A 14,946-nucleotide genomic window follows, 5' to 3' on the forward strand; every position below is an offset into this window, starting at 1 on the left:
TAGTAAATTTTACATTTAAAAAAAGGGGAACAAAACTTTTCATTGAACTAGCCAACAAACAAATTGAACCTCCATTGAATGAAACACCACCACATCCTCTCATTCATGCCACCATCGAGTTAATCGACATCATCAAACACAATGCCATCGCTCTTATATTTTGGAAAATCATGGTATAAGGAAATATTAACCTAGAAATGAATGCGATGAGGATGAAGCTCCACACATTGTTCATCTTGAAATCTCCCACTTAACACACAATGGTAAAATATTGATAGCCTTAGCCAAAGGCTTAGGCTAATGGTTTTCTTTCATTGCAAATTGTTGCTTGAGAGAGAGAGAGAGAGAGAGAGAGAGAGAGAGAGAGAGAGAGAGAGAGAGAGAGAGAGAGAGAGAGAGAGAGAGAGAGAGAGAGAGAGAGAGAGAGAGAGAGAGAGAGAGAGAGAAGAAGAAGAAGAAGAAGAAGAAGAAGAAGAAGAAGAAGAAAGAAGAGGAGAGAGAGGAAAAGAAGAAAAAGAAAGAGGTAAGAGAAGAAGAGAGGAGAAGAGATGAAAGAAAGAAGGAGGAGGAGGCAGGAGGAAAGAAGAAGAAGAGAAAAGTGACAAGAGTTTATTATCACTAGTAAGGCACAAGCAAGTACTACTTCAACTTGCAAGAGCTTCATCCACCTTGCCTTCAGTATCTGTAGTACGGCTCCTTCTCTCTATATGATCTCTATTTCATGAGGAACCCTCCCAGCCACTCAAAGCTTCTAATCAAGACCATTGAAGTTTGGAAGCTAGCATATGTAGACTCCCTATTCGCGATGGCCCCAAAGAGATGGTATTTTGGAGCAGGGAGTGCGAAAGCTACAATTGCAATCACGAACATAGATAACACACCATCACACGCAATTGCATTCCAGGTTCTCTTGTAGATTGAATTCATTCAGTACAAATATTAGGAATGTAAGTAAAACATTTTTCAATATTTGATGAAGAATTTATAGTTTAACAGCTAGACAAAAATGAAAATTCAATAAGTAGGAACTATTGATTTAGATATTTATATTTTGTAAGGTAGGATAGATCACATGGCATCATAAAGCATTGAATAACTACATATAAATAAAGTATATAAAAATACATCAATTTATTTTACAAAGATCATTATAAAAATCTACAATGATTTAGAAATCAAGTAATTATATAGAGAAATATTTTCTTACCAATTATGAATCATGTAAGCATAGATAAATATTTTTTTGGTATTTATAAAATCATGTAAAACTAATTAAGAAAAATGAACTAGGTCATTGAATTCATTGAAGTGAAATAAATTCTTTAATAGAGAAAATTGTACTATTTTTAATTAATTCAAAATTATTAAAATCACACATGTAGCCATTAGAAAATTATTGAATGGCATAAGTAGTTGTTAGAACCTAGGATATTCAAATGAACTCACTTTGCCAACATGACAAAATCAAAATACAAACCCTAGGATCGTAAGGCAATTGAAAATACAATATAATCTTCCTTCAAAAAAATAGAAGTCTAAAATTCCTAGGGAAAATACTTATTTGCTTGTTGATTTACATAGCTTCCAAAGAAACAATTGAGATTCGAAGGTTTTGACTTGATTTCCATGAACTAAGATAAAATTTAACCATTTTCCAACCTATAGGAGTATTAAAAAATAGTAAAGACTTGTAATAAGGTCACTCGACCTTCAACAAAGATTAAGTCAAGGAGGATTGCAAGAAAGGACAAAAACAAGTTAGAAAATTTAATATTAGCCAAGAGAAGATTCAACGAAAATCCGAAGGGGACTAGGAGAAATTCCAAAAAAAGGGATAAAACCAAGTTGGAAAGAATTGCTGCTAAGTTAAAACCCTTACTCTAATTGCCTCCCTATTTCATATAGAATTATTGATGAAAAAGAAGTGCTTGTGTTTGCAAAAGGTGCATACAAGTTTACTTGATGTACTTAAGAAGTCAATTGAATTGATCAAAATCCTAATGTATAAAATTCACAATAAGATAAAAGAAAAGCATGCTAGACCTCCCTAAGGTTAATCGCACATCCCGTTACCAAGGGGGATTGGTTTTGTCACCTCAGAGAGTTCAAATCGACCCTGATAGTGAGAGGTTGCTCCGTAGGAGGATCCTTGGGCAAGAGGAGTTAAGGATGCAAGGGGGCCTCTAGTGAGTAAACTTTTAGACTCCTAGGAATCGTTCAAACCCTTATGTGACTTAGGATGGCCTTCCTTAGGGCTCAGTTCTAGTTAGGGGTGAAAATATTAGTAAAATAAAGACCTTTGGATCGTTCTTCTGTGTGGGGGCAAAAGATAAATACTGGCATAAGATTATCTAATAAATAAAGAAGTTGGTTTCCAAAGGGTTGTTTTCATTGTTTGTGTGTTGCGACTTAAGTTGCGTGAATGAATGCTGTGACTAAAAGGACTAATTAATGAAGTTGATTTTATGCGTACAACATAAATGTATTAGGTAAGTGTCAAATTTGTTTAATGCAACACTAAAACAAAATCCATTAACCACATATTCACCAAACAAACGAATGGCCCTCTTGGCTTAACAAAAATAAATCAATTATCTACAAGAATGCATAGCTGTATTGGCCTAACAAAATGTAGCCATAAAGCACACCATTCAGCAACCTACTTTTGAAAGCAAACCCTTGGTCTCCCAAATAAAATCATACTCTGAAGCACAAAACTAGACCAAGGGGATGGCCATTCAGACCCTACACTAAATGCATCAAATTATTAGCTAACTCCCCTATATAAATGGCAAGGGATGTTTGACGAATATACTATTGAACGATTCAATGTATCCATGATAGAGTAGATGGTCAATCGCTACTTGTCTCATAACTCATACTAACCACCATTCGTGGCCACCAAAATAAGACATGTTAGCAAAGCAATCCTCATAGTAGACCTAGACTAACATCAAGTAATTGTAAAAACCACTCATGACCATAGTTAAGAAAAACATCTTCAACTTTACCTTCTTCTTTGGCAACTCCTTATTGGAGTCAGCTTTGCCATCAGTAGCTTTTAGAGGACTAGCTTCCACATCATGGTTAAGGACTTATGTCCCCTTATCATCCTATTTAGGGTTTGCCTCAATAGGTTTTACATTATCCCTATCACCTTCTTTAACCTACTGTCCTCTTATAATGGCTCTTAAATTGGAAGCCTTAGTGGTGTTGACATGCACAACTTCGATAAGGATGACACCACTACCATTAGGTAGCCCTTCTATAATAGCTTTTTCTCTCTGCAATATTTGCTTTGATCCCTCATCTTGTTGAAAGTTATTCACTTGTGCTCAATGATTAATTAGACATGGCTGCTTACTCCCTTGATGAAGAGAGCTAATCTTACTCCAACAAGTACTAGCTAGATGATCAGACTTTCCACATATGTCGCATTTGATATTAGGGCAGTTTCTCAAAAAGTGCTGATCACCACGCCACTTATAGCTAAATCTTGATGGACCATCCTCTTTAGGATGTCAATTTCCTATTAAGTTTTACTATTTCTTTAGGAGATCAACATCTACGGCTATTTGTCTTTACTGTTCTACTATCATATTAGTTCAATGCTTCATTATATCCTTAACTTCACCAATAACATTTGATGCACTAGACTCATAACCGTGATCATCCATTTACCATTCAATTGGCCTAACCATATGATTAGGGATCGGTTGTTGATTAGTTGGTATGATATTAGAGTTCATCATTTGGCTTCCATTATTCAATGAAACCATTTGGATAGCCATTGGCATAGCAACATTAAGAGGAGATGGCAACATGGGCACATTCTGCATTATGCTTCCTCTTCCATTCAAATTGGTCATAGATGTACTAGTTGTGTCTTGACTTCCACTAATCAATGCCAAATTATTTTCAAGACCTAGAATCAAATTTACATTAGCTCTAGATGCATAGATTGTTTAAACATTAATTTTTGAAACTCACTGATGTGGAGCTCCACATCTTCCTTTGTTAACCCATTAAAGATGGGTGGAGGGAAATCTAAGGCTGGCAAATAGGATGTTCTTGTAGGTATTGTAATGGGTTGCGCCATCATGATGACCAAGTTCTCTCTAGGGACTAAAGGGGTTATACTCCCACTTAAAATAAATTGACTTTTTGGGGAAAGGAGAATTCTAAAGTTTCCTCATCCCCTTGATCAACTGACCAGGATATTGATTGGTTCAACAAGATCTCTTTCATCTCTTTCTTGACATTGGATCTCAACTTGACAATGTCTACAAGAAATAACGAATCTATTTCAATGCTCCTTGGCATACATTGAACAACCAGTCCCTATTAACCAAGATTTGGGAACCACCACTTATCAATGGCTCTTGGTGTGAACGCATCGCTTGTCAGGACCTAAATTAGGCCCAACACTGGCTCTAGGGCTTTGGCTGGGATTCCTATGCTCACCAAACCACCATCACAGCCTCGCAGCCAGGACTGTCTAGAGGCTATACATTGATCTAGTAAAATCACATGTTTATACTACTTTGTAGTCCAAAGAATTTACCCATCCCAAAACAGAGAGAGTATCCAAACATTTAGATGGCTAGCACCTCGTATCACATCCACAAAGACCTCCTCCCCAACAAAGTGTCGTGGCTCCTATGGCTCTCCTACACCTCGGGGATTAGCCCCAGGATGCGTCGTCTAAACATTAAACACAATCGTAACATTGTCAACTCTAAAAGCATTCTAGGAGACAATTTTTTATTTTTTCACTTAATTCGTCTCCAAAAAAATCATTCTATCCTACAACCTGAGAATCCTCACACATTCTCATCATCGGTCAACAGTTTTAGTAATCAAGTGCCATGCATCCAAAAGATTTTCTCATAATACCATGTTTAAATGTAGATGTAATGTGCAATGCCATATAGTGCACAAACAAATTAGCCATAAATTAGACAATGTGTCGTGTAAAAAGTATTCTTTCAATGATTTTATTTCTAATGAAGTGCTTCATTGCTTAGAGACAACACCGGACTAATCCATGCTATTGTTCTTTTAAACTTAAATGAAGCGAGTCCTATATGCTCAGTTCAATGCACAAGCACTTGTATTTATATGCAGAATTCTTAACATTTGAGCTTCTTTATGTATTCATTTATTATGTAGGATGTTTCCTATGTTTCACGATATTTTTTCCATAAAAATACCCTCTAAACAACTACTTTAACACAAAATGGGTGTAGAATGAGGCCAACCTCATGCTCTACATCCATTATACACTCATGAACCTTTCCCTCGACCCACCATTGGTCTCCAAATAGCATTGGACATCTCCTCTTGGCATCATTATTTATCGATCTAGTTCGTGCTGACCGTTAGTCTCCATCATCCTGATTTCCTCTCAAGAGTTGCCGTATGAACAGTCTATAGGCGGACAGAGGAGGAGAGAGAAATATTGCTTTTGTAACTCCCTCATCAGTCGGCCAAGATTGGTGATCAAAAGTGAAAGTTTGCTAGAGGAGGAGAGTGTGCTCGATTGATAATGTGGTATATTGAAGCTCTCCAACCCCCTCCTACTAAAAAATGACATTGTTTTTCTATCGACGACCCTCTTTTTTTTTCGTAAAGAAAAAATACCTCCTGTGTGTGGCATGAAATTTTGGAGGGGGAGCCTTCAAGAGACATGCCCCCTCTCTCTAAAGTCTCTGTCACACTCTCTTTGGCCCTCCTACTCGGGTAGCTCTATCTTTCCTATCTAGCGACCAATCTACAAGCCAAAAATTTTGCATGCTCATCTCGGAATCTCGCACTACATCACACTTGTCATCATCCATTTTGATGCTCATTTTTCTTTTAAAAAGTCCATGACTGTTGCAAGGTCCATCTCCGAAAGCGCTTTGAAAACCTGTCTTCCACAATTACTTAAAATCATTAGGTCCACATTTGCCACTTCCAATGGGCTCCCATTTCTACCTCAAACTGACAAATTTTGGCATATTTTTTGTCCTTTCTTGGTCTCAAAATCCCGCTCAACCATTACTTGGTAAAAGCTAAGGAAAGCTATATGTGGGTGATACCTCCCATGAGCATACCACATGCTATAAATGAATGATTTTTTTAGCTTAAAGTAATCTAGAATGATTTTGGAAGCCTACTGTTCTAGATTTGTGTCCCTTTTGAAGCATGCTCCACCCATGGAGATCGTCTAGGAAGTATCAAAGTTTTACCATGGATTAAACCCTCCATTGGACACTTGTCTTGAGGCAATGTGTCCATCTGATTTACAAGATGCATTAATTCGAGCAAGACCCATTATCCAGGAGCTACATACAATATCCAAGAGTGATAGATTTTGGGAACAAAGTTTTCCATACAAAGGACCATGAGGATATATCAAAAGGATCCAAGGACAATACTAGACAAGTCAAAGGAAGAAGGCCAAGACAATTGTAGTTGAAAACCGCATATCTGTAGTCGACAACAAGGAGGTACCAATATGTTTCCATTGCAATGAACCCATCCATTTCAAAAGACAATGCCCAAAGTTAGGCCAATCAATCTACCAATGACAATTCTGTGGCTAGAATCAAGCAGTTTCAACCACAATCAAAAATGTTATTCAAATAACCTTCAAGGGGAGGAATAAAGAAATAGATAAAGGTGAATATTCCACTTTAGAAGCAGGCATGGAAAGAGCAATGGTACATGTTGCTCTCAATAAGGAGAGACCTAATCACCAATTCTCAATAATTCAAGCCCCTGCAGCCTATCAAGATAAACCCATTAAGATTTTGATTGATTGTGGAAGAACCCACTCATCTATCTCACTTAAGTGTGCAAAAAGGCTAGGAATAAACTTTGTACCTACACCTAAGTTGTTAGTAGAATTGGCAAATGGGAAAGAGGAAATTTCTACTCAATAGATTAAAAGAGTGGAATTTAACTTAAGAGGCAATCTTTCCACATGGGGTTTAGAGTTATGAATTTAAGAGATTACAAATGTTTGTTAGGGATGGATTGCTAATCCCTAAGGACGCTCATATTCGTTGCAAGAAAGGTAAAATCATGTTCCTAAATAAAAAAGGAGAGTTAGTAACCACTTAAAATGAAGCTAGAAACCCTAGTAATCATGTTCCTAAATAAAAAAGGAGAGTTAGTAACCACTTAAAATGAAGCTAGAAACCCTAGGATTCAACAAGCAAAAGCTTCTCAGATCATGAAGGGACTAAGAAAAGGAGTGTCTATCTACCTAATCAAACTTAATAAGATTGAGCAAGAAAAGGTAGCTGATGACGAACCTTCTTGGTTAAATGAAAAAACAGATGTGTTCCCAAAAGAGCTAACAGAACTTCCTCCACCAAGAGAAGTTGATCATGAGATTAAGCTAATACCAAGAGCTACTCCAATAGCAAAGCAACCCTATCATATGTCCATTCTAGAAACCTTTGAGTTGAAAGAACAACTCAAGCAACTTTTGGACCAAGGATACATCAAGCTAAGTAATTCACCATGTGGAGCCTCAGTGATGTTCTAAAAAAAGGACGAAACCCTCCATCTTTGCATCGACTACCGTGGGCTAAACCAAGTCATAATCAAGAACAAATATCCAATTCTAAGAATAGAAGAATTACTTGACCATCTTCAATGTGTAAAGATCTTCTCAAAAATTGATCTAAGATTGGGTTGATATAAGATAAGGATCAAAGAAGAAGACATTCCAAAAACTACATTTAACACAAGGTACAGCCATTACAAATTCATTATGATATATTTTGGATTAACCAATGCACGTGCAACCTTTAACAAGCTAATGCAAGATTTTTTTCGGCCCTATCTTGATGACTTTGTCCTTATCTTCTTCGATGATATACTAACCTACTCAAAGAAGAATGAAGATCATGAACTACAACTCTAAGTTGTCTTTGAAATAATGAGGATGCACAAGCTTTATGCGAAGAAGAAGAAATGTGCATTCTTTAAGAGGCAGATTAAGTACCTTGGATTTATAGTCTGACAAAGGGATTGTGGTAGATCCTACCAAGGTTAAAGATGTGCAAAAATGGGCATCCCCAACAACTATTAAGGAAGTCTGAAATTTTTTGGGCTGATAGGATGGTATAGGATTTTTATCAAGGACTATGCCTTGATTTTGCCACACCCTCCTTGACTAACTTATCAAGAAGCACGTTGCCATAATATGGACTCCCATTGAAAATTCTAGCTTTGATAAGATTAAACAAATCTTGATCACATCTTCTATTTTGAAACTACCTAACTTGAGCCAAGAATTTGAAGTATTCATTAATACAAGCTCTCTTGTATTGGGTTGTGTACTCATGCAAGAAGGCCATCCGATAGCCTATTCTTCTAGGAATTGAAGATTCATGAGAAGAATTATACTACCCATGATTTGGAGCTACTTGTAATTTATGCTCTCAAAATATGGAGACACTATTTGATTGGCAACAACTTTACCTTAGTTGCTGACCATAAGAGTCTCAAATGGATCGCGTTACTCGACCAAACTTAAACATAAGGCAACAACAATGGATTGATTGTAGGAGTATGACTTTGAGATCAAATATAAGGAGAATGCCATTGTGGATACCCTAAGCCACAAAGTATTTCTCAATGCCCTTATCTCAAAGGAACCCTTTAAGGTAAGCTCTTTAGCAGTGATGGTGTTAGTGCCCAATAATCAATTCATAGAAATGGCTAAGAAAGAAGCAAGTAAGGACCCAAAGTACCAACAAATGATAAAAGAGGTCCTATCCAAGGAGGTAAACACCAAGTTCAAGTTCAAGTATTTAAACTTCTCTATAAAAAGAGGAATTGTCTACTCAAAGGCAAGCTTGCGCATCCTAAGGAGTCAATATCTCAAGAAGAATATACTATGGGAAGCCCATGATTCCCCTTTCTCAAGACATTCAGGCTACTATGCAAAGAATCTCAACACTATAAGAAGAATATTTCATAAGGAAAAGCTCAAAGGAGATGTGCTTAAATATGTCATTGAATGCCTAAGTTGCAAAGGGGTAAAGGTTGAATGCATTAAGATGCCAGTGTAACGTGCCCGTTTGTCTGCTTGAGGGACATATCTTAGCAACTCATCGGGAGGAGGGTCTAGAAGGCTCCACCTGGCACTCACAGGGAATGACACAGGGTTTGCGATCTAGGTCTTCCCAAGTCTGCCCCGAGCAGAAGTGTCCAGCCGTTCCCACTTGGGGTCGACCTGAGGTCAGGGTTCCTTTCCTATCAGCAAAGTCTCTAGGAAGAAGCTAGCATCGAGCTCCAATTGTACCCTTTGTATAGGAACAACAGAGTTGATGCGGATTCATGCTGTACTTGGTTCATAGAGAATGGGAACCAAGAGGGTAATGAAGCTCAACCTCTCTGCCAAACAGCATAGTCCCATTCCTTTCCCCTAAAATAGAATAAACCAGAAATTCTACATCTACTGATACTAGGTCTTCGTTGTCTTATTATCTCATCATTTGAGAAAAGTTTCTAGCTAACCGAGACCACCCTTTCGTAGGACGGACCTAAGTCACATCCACCGCACTTTTCTCAATTTGCTTTAGTTATCTAATTACCTAACACATTACGTTTTGACATGCAAAAACAACTCCCTTAATTAAACAAATTAATCAGGGGTTCCTTCACATAACTTAGGCACTAACACAAAAACAATGTCAAGCAAGTTCCTTTTTCTCAAGCATCTATTCTTTATTTATCATAATTCCGGATTACATCCAACATCATGCCCGAAGGCCATCCCAGCAATCTACAGGATCGATGTTCCAAGTTCCACCAATAGACTAGTACCCGGGCCTCGAGATCCCATCTCGAGTCATGTCGACCTCTTCTATGGGATCAGGGGGCAAGGGATTTACATCCAGAGCCTCCCCTAGTACCCAAGCGTCCTCCCACTCCAAGCAGTACCCACGGAGAGACCTCTCGCGGTGGGTTAGGTCCATATACCTGGCGCGGCTAACAACCCCCTTGGATAGGGCCAGACAGATAGTCGGAGGTAACTGTTCCTGCCTCTCCCTCCAGGCTTTCAACTTGAAGCATTAAGTGTTTTCCTTGAATTAATTCCTTGAGCAAAGAGATCAAATAAGGCACCTAAGTACAAGCACGAACATTTCGGAGGTCGTTTGGATGTCCGACTGCTAAGGTGTGACTCCTTTTTTCCCGGATGCTCCCAGCACCCGATCTTGGGTCTTTTCGCAACTTGTTGAGATCCCAATAATTTCAACAAGAGAAAATGGTCTTGGTAAGTTGACTTCCTTGGGTTTTACCTTAGGGTATCTTAGTCCCTAACTCAAGCATTAGCTGGTCAGTCAAGGCAATGAACATGACTTATTCGCAACCCAACCAAGAGTCTTTTAATCACTAATTCCAACCAAGCTCAGTTACCACACATGGCAACACATGATTCTTCATTTAAACTTTCAAGATGAAGTCTAGATGCATGCAATTCTTCGAATTATCTTAGTGCGGTTCTACGCAGGATTTCCCAACCATCACGCACGTTGTGCATTTAGTATAGTTGTACCCCTAAATGACTTTTATCTCTCTTTATTCCTCACAATGAGTACTTATTTCTAAAGCACCGGATCACATGTGACTTGCGTTTATGAAAGTCCTAGGGTTTTATCTAACGATGCAAGTGTATCTTATGAATAGAAATTAACATTTCATGTGTTTCTTTTAACCACGATTGCAAAAACTGAATTTTAAATGACTATTCATGCGTTGAATTGGTTAAAAAGCTATCATTTTATGTGAAATAAGGCGATAACCTTATCATTTTATGTGAGTAAAAGCTATCATTTCTTGTGAGGTAAGGCATTAACCTTATCATTTTACGTGCATAAAATCTTATGGGAAATCAACCTCTACCATTTCACGCATGCAACTTAGTTCTTAGAATGAACAAAACCTTATGCATGACATTATCCCTTCCATGAGAAATATGTCCTAAATTAATTTTTTTAATGCTTGGAACCTGGGCTTGATTCGTGTGTGCTGCGTTGGTTGTTTTGCTCATCCTTCCAGCATTACTGGTGGTTTGGGTGCCTATGCTTCCCGCGACTTTCTTCTTGGGAGCCATTCGCCTCGCGGAGATTGGGCAGTCTGGACCTTTATGGTTTCGATTAGACGCGATCGGTTGGGAAGACCACCGAATGTGGTTTGTTGCCAGGAGAGTGGTTTGGGTGACTCGTAGCGGTTACTCCCTTTCTCTCTCTTCTTCTTCTTTTCCTCCTCTCCTCCTTTCTCTCTCTCTCTTGTCTTCTTCTTTTTTTTTCTTACTCTCCTACTCTCTCTCCCTCTCCTTCTCTTCTCCTACTTCTCTCTTATTCCTCTACTCTCTCTCTCTCTCCTTCTCCCTCTCTTCTTCTCCTTCTCCCACTTCTTTCTCCTTCTGCTCCTTCTTCTACTACTTCTCTCCTCTACTTCCCTCTTCCCACTCCTCCTTTTCCTCTCTCCTTCTCCTTCACTCCTCCTTCTCTTCTCTCTCTCCCTCCTTCTTTCTCTTTCACCTCCTCCTTCTTCTCTCTCTTCACTCCTCCTTCACTCCTACTCCTTCACTCCTTCTCCTCCTCTTCTCTCTCTCCCTCCTTCTTGCTCTTCCACCTCCTCCTTCTTCTCTCTCTTCTTTCTTCCACTCCTTCTTCTCACCTTCTCCTTCTCTCTCCCTCTCCCTCATCTTCTCTCTCTCTCTCCTTCTTTCTCTTCTCCCACTTCTTCTTCTTATCCTCTCCCTCTACTTTTTCTCTTCACGGCCCAAACAACCAGGGAGGGAGGCCATTTATTTTGGAGGGCCCAGGGAGAGCCCCATGACTTCAGTCAAAAGGGGGTGACGTAAGGAGGGCCATAGCCTCTGTCAGCCACCACTAGCTAACACAAGGGGGGCGGGGGTTGGCTATCGTCATTGGCCCCAGGGTCATTTCAGCAGACGGGGGGAAGAAAAACACCAGTCGGAGCCCCCAGCGGCACCGCCAGCAAGGAGAGGAGAACCCTCTATCGAAGGCCCAAAGGTTCTACCCGACTGCTGACGCGGAGGGGGTTGACGTAAGGGAGGGGAGCCGTGGTCTCTGACAACCATCCAACGAGGCAGCACAACTGACGGGGGGGAAAGGTGGCGATGGCGGACCAGCGTAGACTCCTCTAACTCTCTCTTCCAGGGGAGGGGAGAAGCCTCCCCTATATGGGGGGGAGGAGGTAGGTGGCATGGTCTCCCCTCCACCTGGAGACTGCATGCCTCCCCCCCATCATCCACCACTCCCACTCTCTCTCCCCCTCCCCTGACAGCTGTCGGCAGGGAGAGAGGGGGAGTAAAAATTTTTGAACTAGGGATAGTAAAAATTGTTCCTTTTCTTAAAATTCTTAGGGGAGGGTTCCTATGGCCCATTACATCCTCTCCCTCTTAAAGGAATCGAGATGTCCTCATCTCGAGAGGACCTGGGGGTATTGTTGGTTAAGAGTATCTTCATCCATCTAGGTGGCATCCTCTTCGGGATAATCTTTCCACTGGACGAGGTATTCTCTCAAGGTCCTTGACCTCAAATGCCTCTCCCTGACATCTAGGACTCTATCGGGCCGTAGCTCAAGGACTCCTTGGCTAGGCATTACAACTTGTTGATCATCAAGTACATGATTTGGATTAGGTAGATACTTTTGCAATAGGCTAACGTGGAATACATTATGAACCTTTAGGGTTGCCGGCAGCTATAGTCTGTAAGCATTAGGTCCTAGGCACTTGGTGATCTTATAAGGTCCACAATACCTTGGACTTAGCTTCTTGTACTCTCCCAAGGATAGTGAACTCTTTTTAGGGCGTACGCGGATGAAGACCATATCACCTTCAATGAAGGATCTGTCTTGCCATTTCAAGTCTGCGTAATCCTTCTGTCTATCCTTGGCGGCCCAGATGTCTTGTCTTATTGATTTGATTTGATCATCCATGTCTTCCAGCATCTGCCTTGAAGCTTCTACCCTCATGGTTGGATCCGAGAAGCTCAAAGGAGTATGACAATCGTGCCCATACAATGCTTGAAAAGGGGTCATCTGAATACTTTGTTGGTAGGAAGCATTGTAGGCAAACTGAACGAGTGGCAAATATTGAATCCACCTTTTGGGTTCGTGATAGCAGTATGCCATAAGCATATCTTCAATTACTTGGTTGACTCGTTCTGTTTGACCATTAGTTTGGGGATGGTAAGCTGTACTGAAACAGAGTTGAGTCCCAATGGCCTCGAAGATAGCCCTCCAGAAGTGTGATGTGAAGAGAGAGTCACGATCACTAATGATTCTTCTGGGTAACCCATGCAGTTTGAATATTTTCTTAATGAATAATCTTGTGATGTCTGAGGCTTTATAGTTTGTCTTGATAGGGATAAGATGTGCAACCTTGGTGAGTATATCTACTACAACCATAATAGAGTTGTATCCTCCCTGAACTTGGGGTAGGCCAACAACAAAGTCCATACTAATGAGTTCCCATTTCATTTGGGGAATGTCAAGTGGTTGCAATTTCCCTGGCATTTTGACATGTTCTGCCTTAATGCATTGACAAGACAAACATTCCATGACATATTTGAGAACGTCACCCTTGAGCCTATCCCAATAATAGCTCTTCCTGACCACATTAAGGGTCTTGGCATATGTCCTGAGAAAGGGGAGTCATGGGCTTCCCAAAGTATCTTCTGCTTGAGAGATTGGCTTGGGGGGATACATAATCTTGTCCTAAAGTAGACAAGTCCACCACTGACAGAGAATTCTTGATACTTCATCTTTAGCTTCGGATCTTGATATTTGATGGGGATCTCCCTTAGCAATTTCTGATAGACTAGGTTATGACATGCCTCTTCTCTAGCTAGCTCAAGAATTGGGTTGTTTGGCATTGATACCTTTGTGGTTAGAGATCTTGTTGTTGATGGATCCTGCAAAATAAGAGAATTCAGAAATGCCTTGCAACTGAGTGCATCGGCAACTACATTCTCTTTTCCAGAACTATATTTGATTTCAAAATCATATTCCTCCAGCACTTCGATCCATCAACATTGCCTCATGTTAAGCTCATTCTGGGTAAAGATCCATTTAAGGCTCTTGCGGTCCGTCACTAAGGCAAATTTGTTGCCCAGCAAGTAATGTCTCCAAAGTTTGAGAGCATGGATGACAGCCAACAGCTCCAGATCATGGGTAGCATAATTTCTTTCATGGCTCTTCAATTTCCTTGAAGAATATGCTACAGGATGACCTTCTTGCATAAGCACACATCCCAAGGCAAGTGCGCTAGCATCAGTTACCACTTCAAACTCCTTACTAAGTTCAGGAAGTTTCAGGATGGGTGCTGATACTAAGCTTTGCTTTAGCTTGTCAAAGCTATTCTGTTCGGCAGGTGACCATACAATTGTTTGCTGCTTGCTTCTTTAGTAGATCAGTCGAAGGCGCTGCAATCAAAGCATAGTTTTTTATAAAGATCTTGTACCATCCTGTCAATCCAAGAAAACTACGTATTTCTTTGACAGAAGTTGGTGTTGGCCATTCCAGAACGTCTCTGACCTTGGCGATAGACATGTAGACCCTTTCTAACTCCTTTTATTATCCTTGTTGCTTTTGCCAGCTGAATTTTTTGCTTACTAGCCTCTCCTTGAGTTATAACTAGCTCCCCTTCATAATTTCGAAAGGCGACTTGGCCCTTACCACAGTGGATGTGGGCATCATTGGGTATTAGCCAATCCATTCCGAGCAGACATTCGTGGACACCTAGGTTCATTACCCTAAATCTCACCGAAGTCGGCTTCCCACCCAATAGGAATTTCACCTTAGCATTTTGCATGGTACAAGAGATCTCACGACCATTTGCCAATTCCACAAGTAAAGTAGGTGCGTCTATTGTGGCTATCCCTAGTCTTTTTGCATAGATCGGTG

This window comes from Lygodium microphyllum, chromosome 10 (genome assembly GCF_053477565.2).
Source record: "Lygodium microphyllum isolate KBCC chromosome 10, Lygodium_microphyllum_v1.1.10, whole genome shotgun sequence".
Classification (NCBI taxonomy): Eukaryota; Viridiplantae; Streptophyta; class Polypodiopsida; order Schizaeales; family Lygodiaceae; genus Lygodium; species Lygodium microphyllum.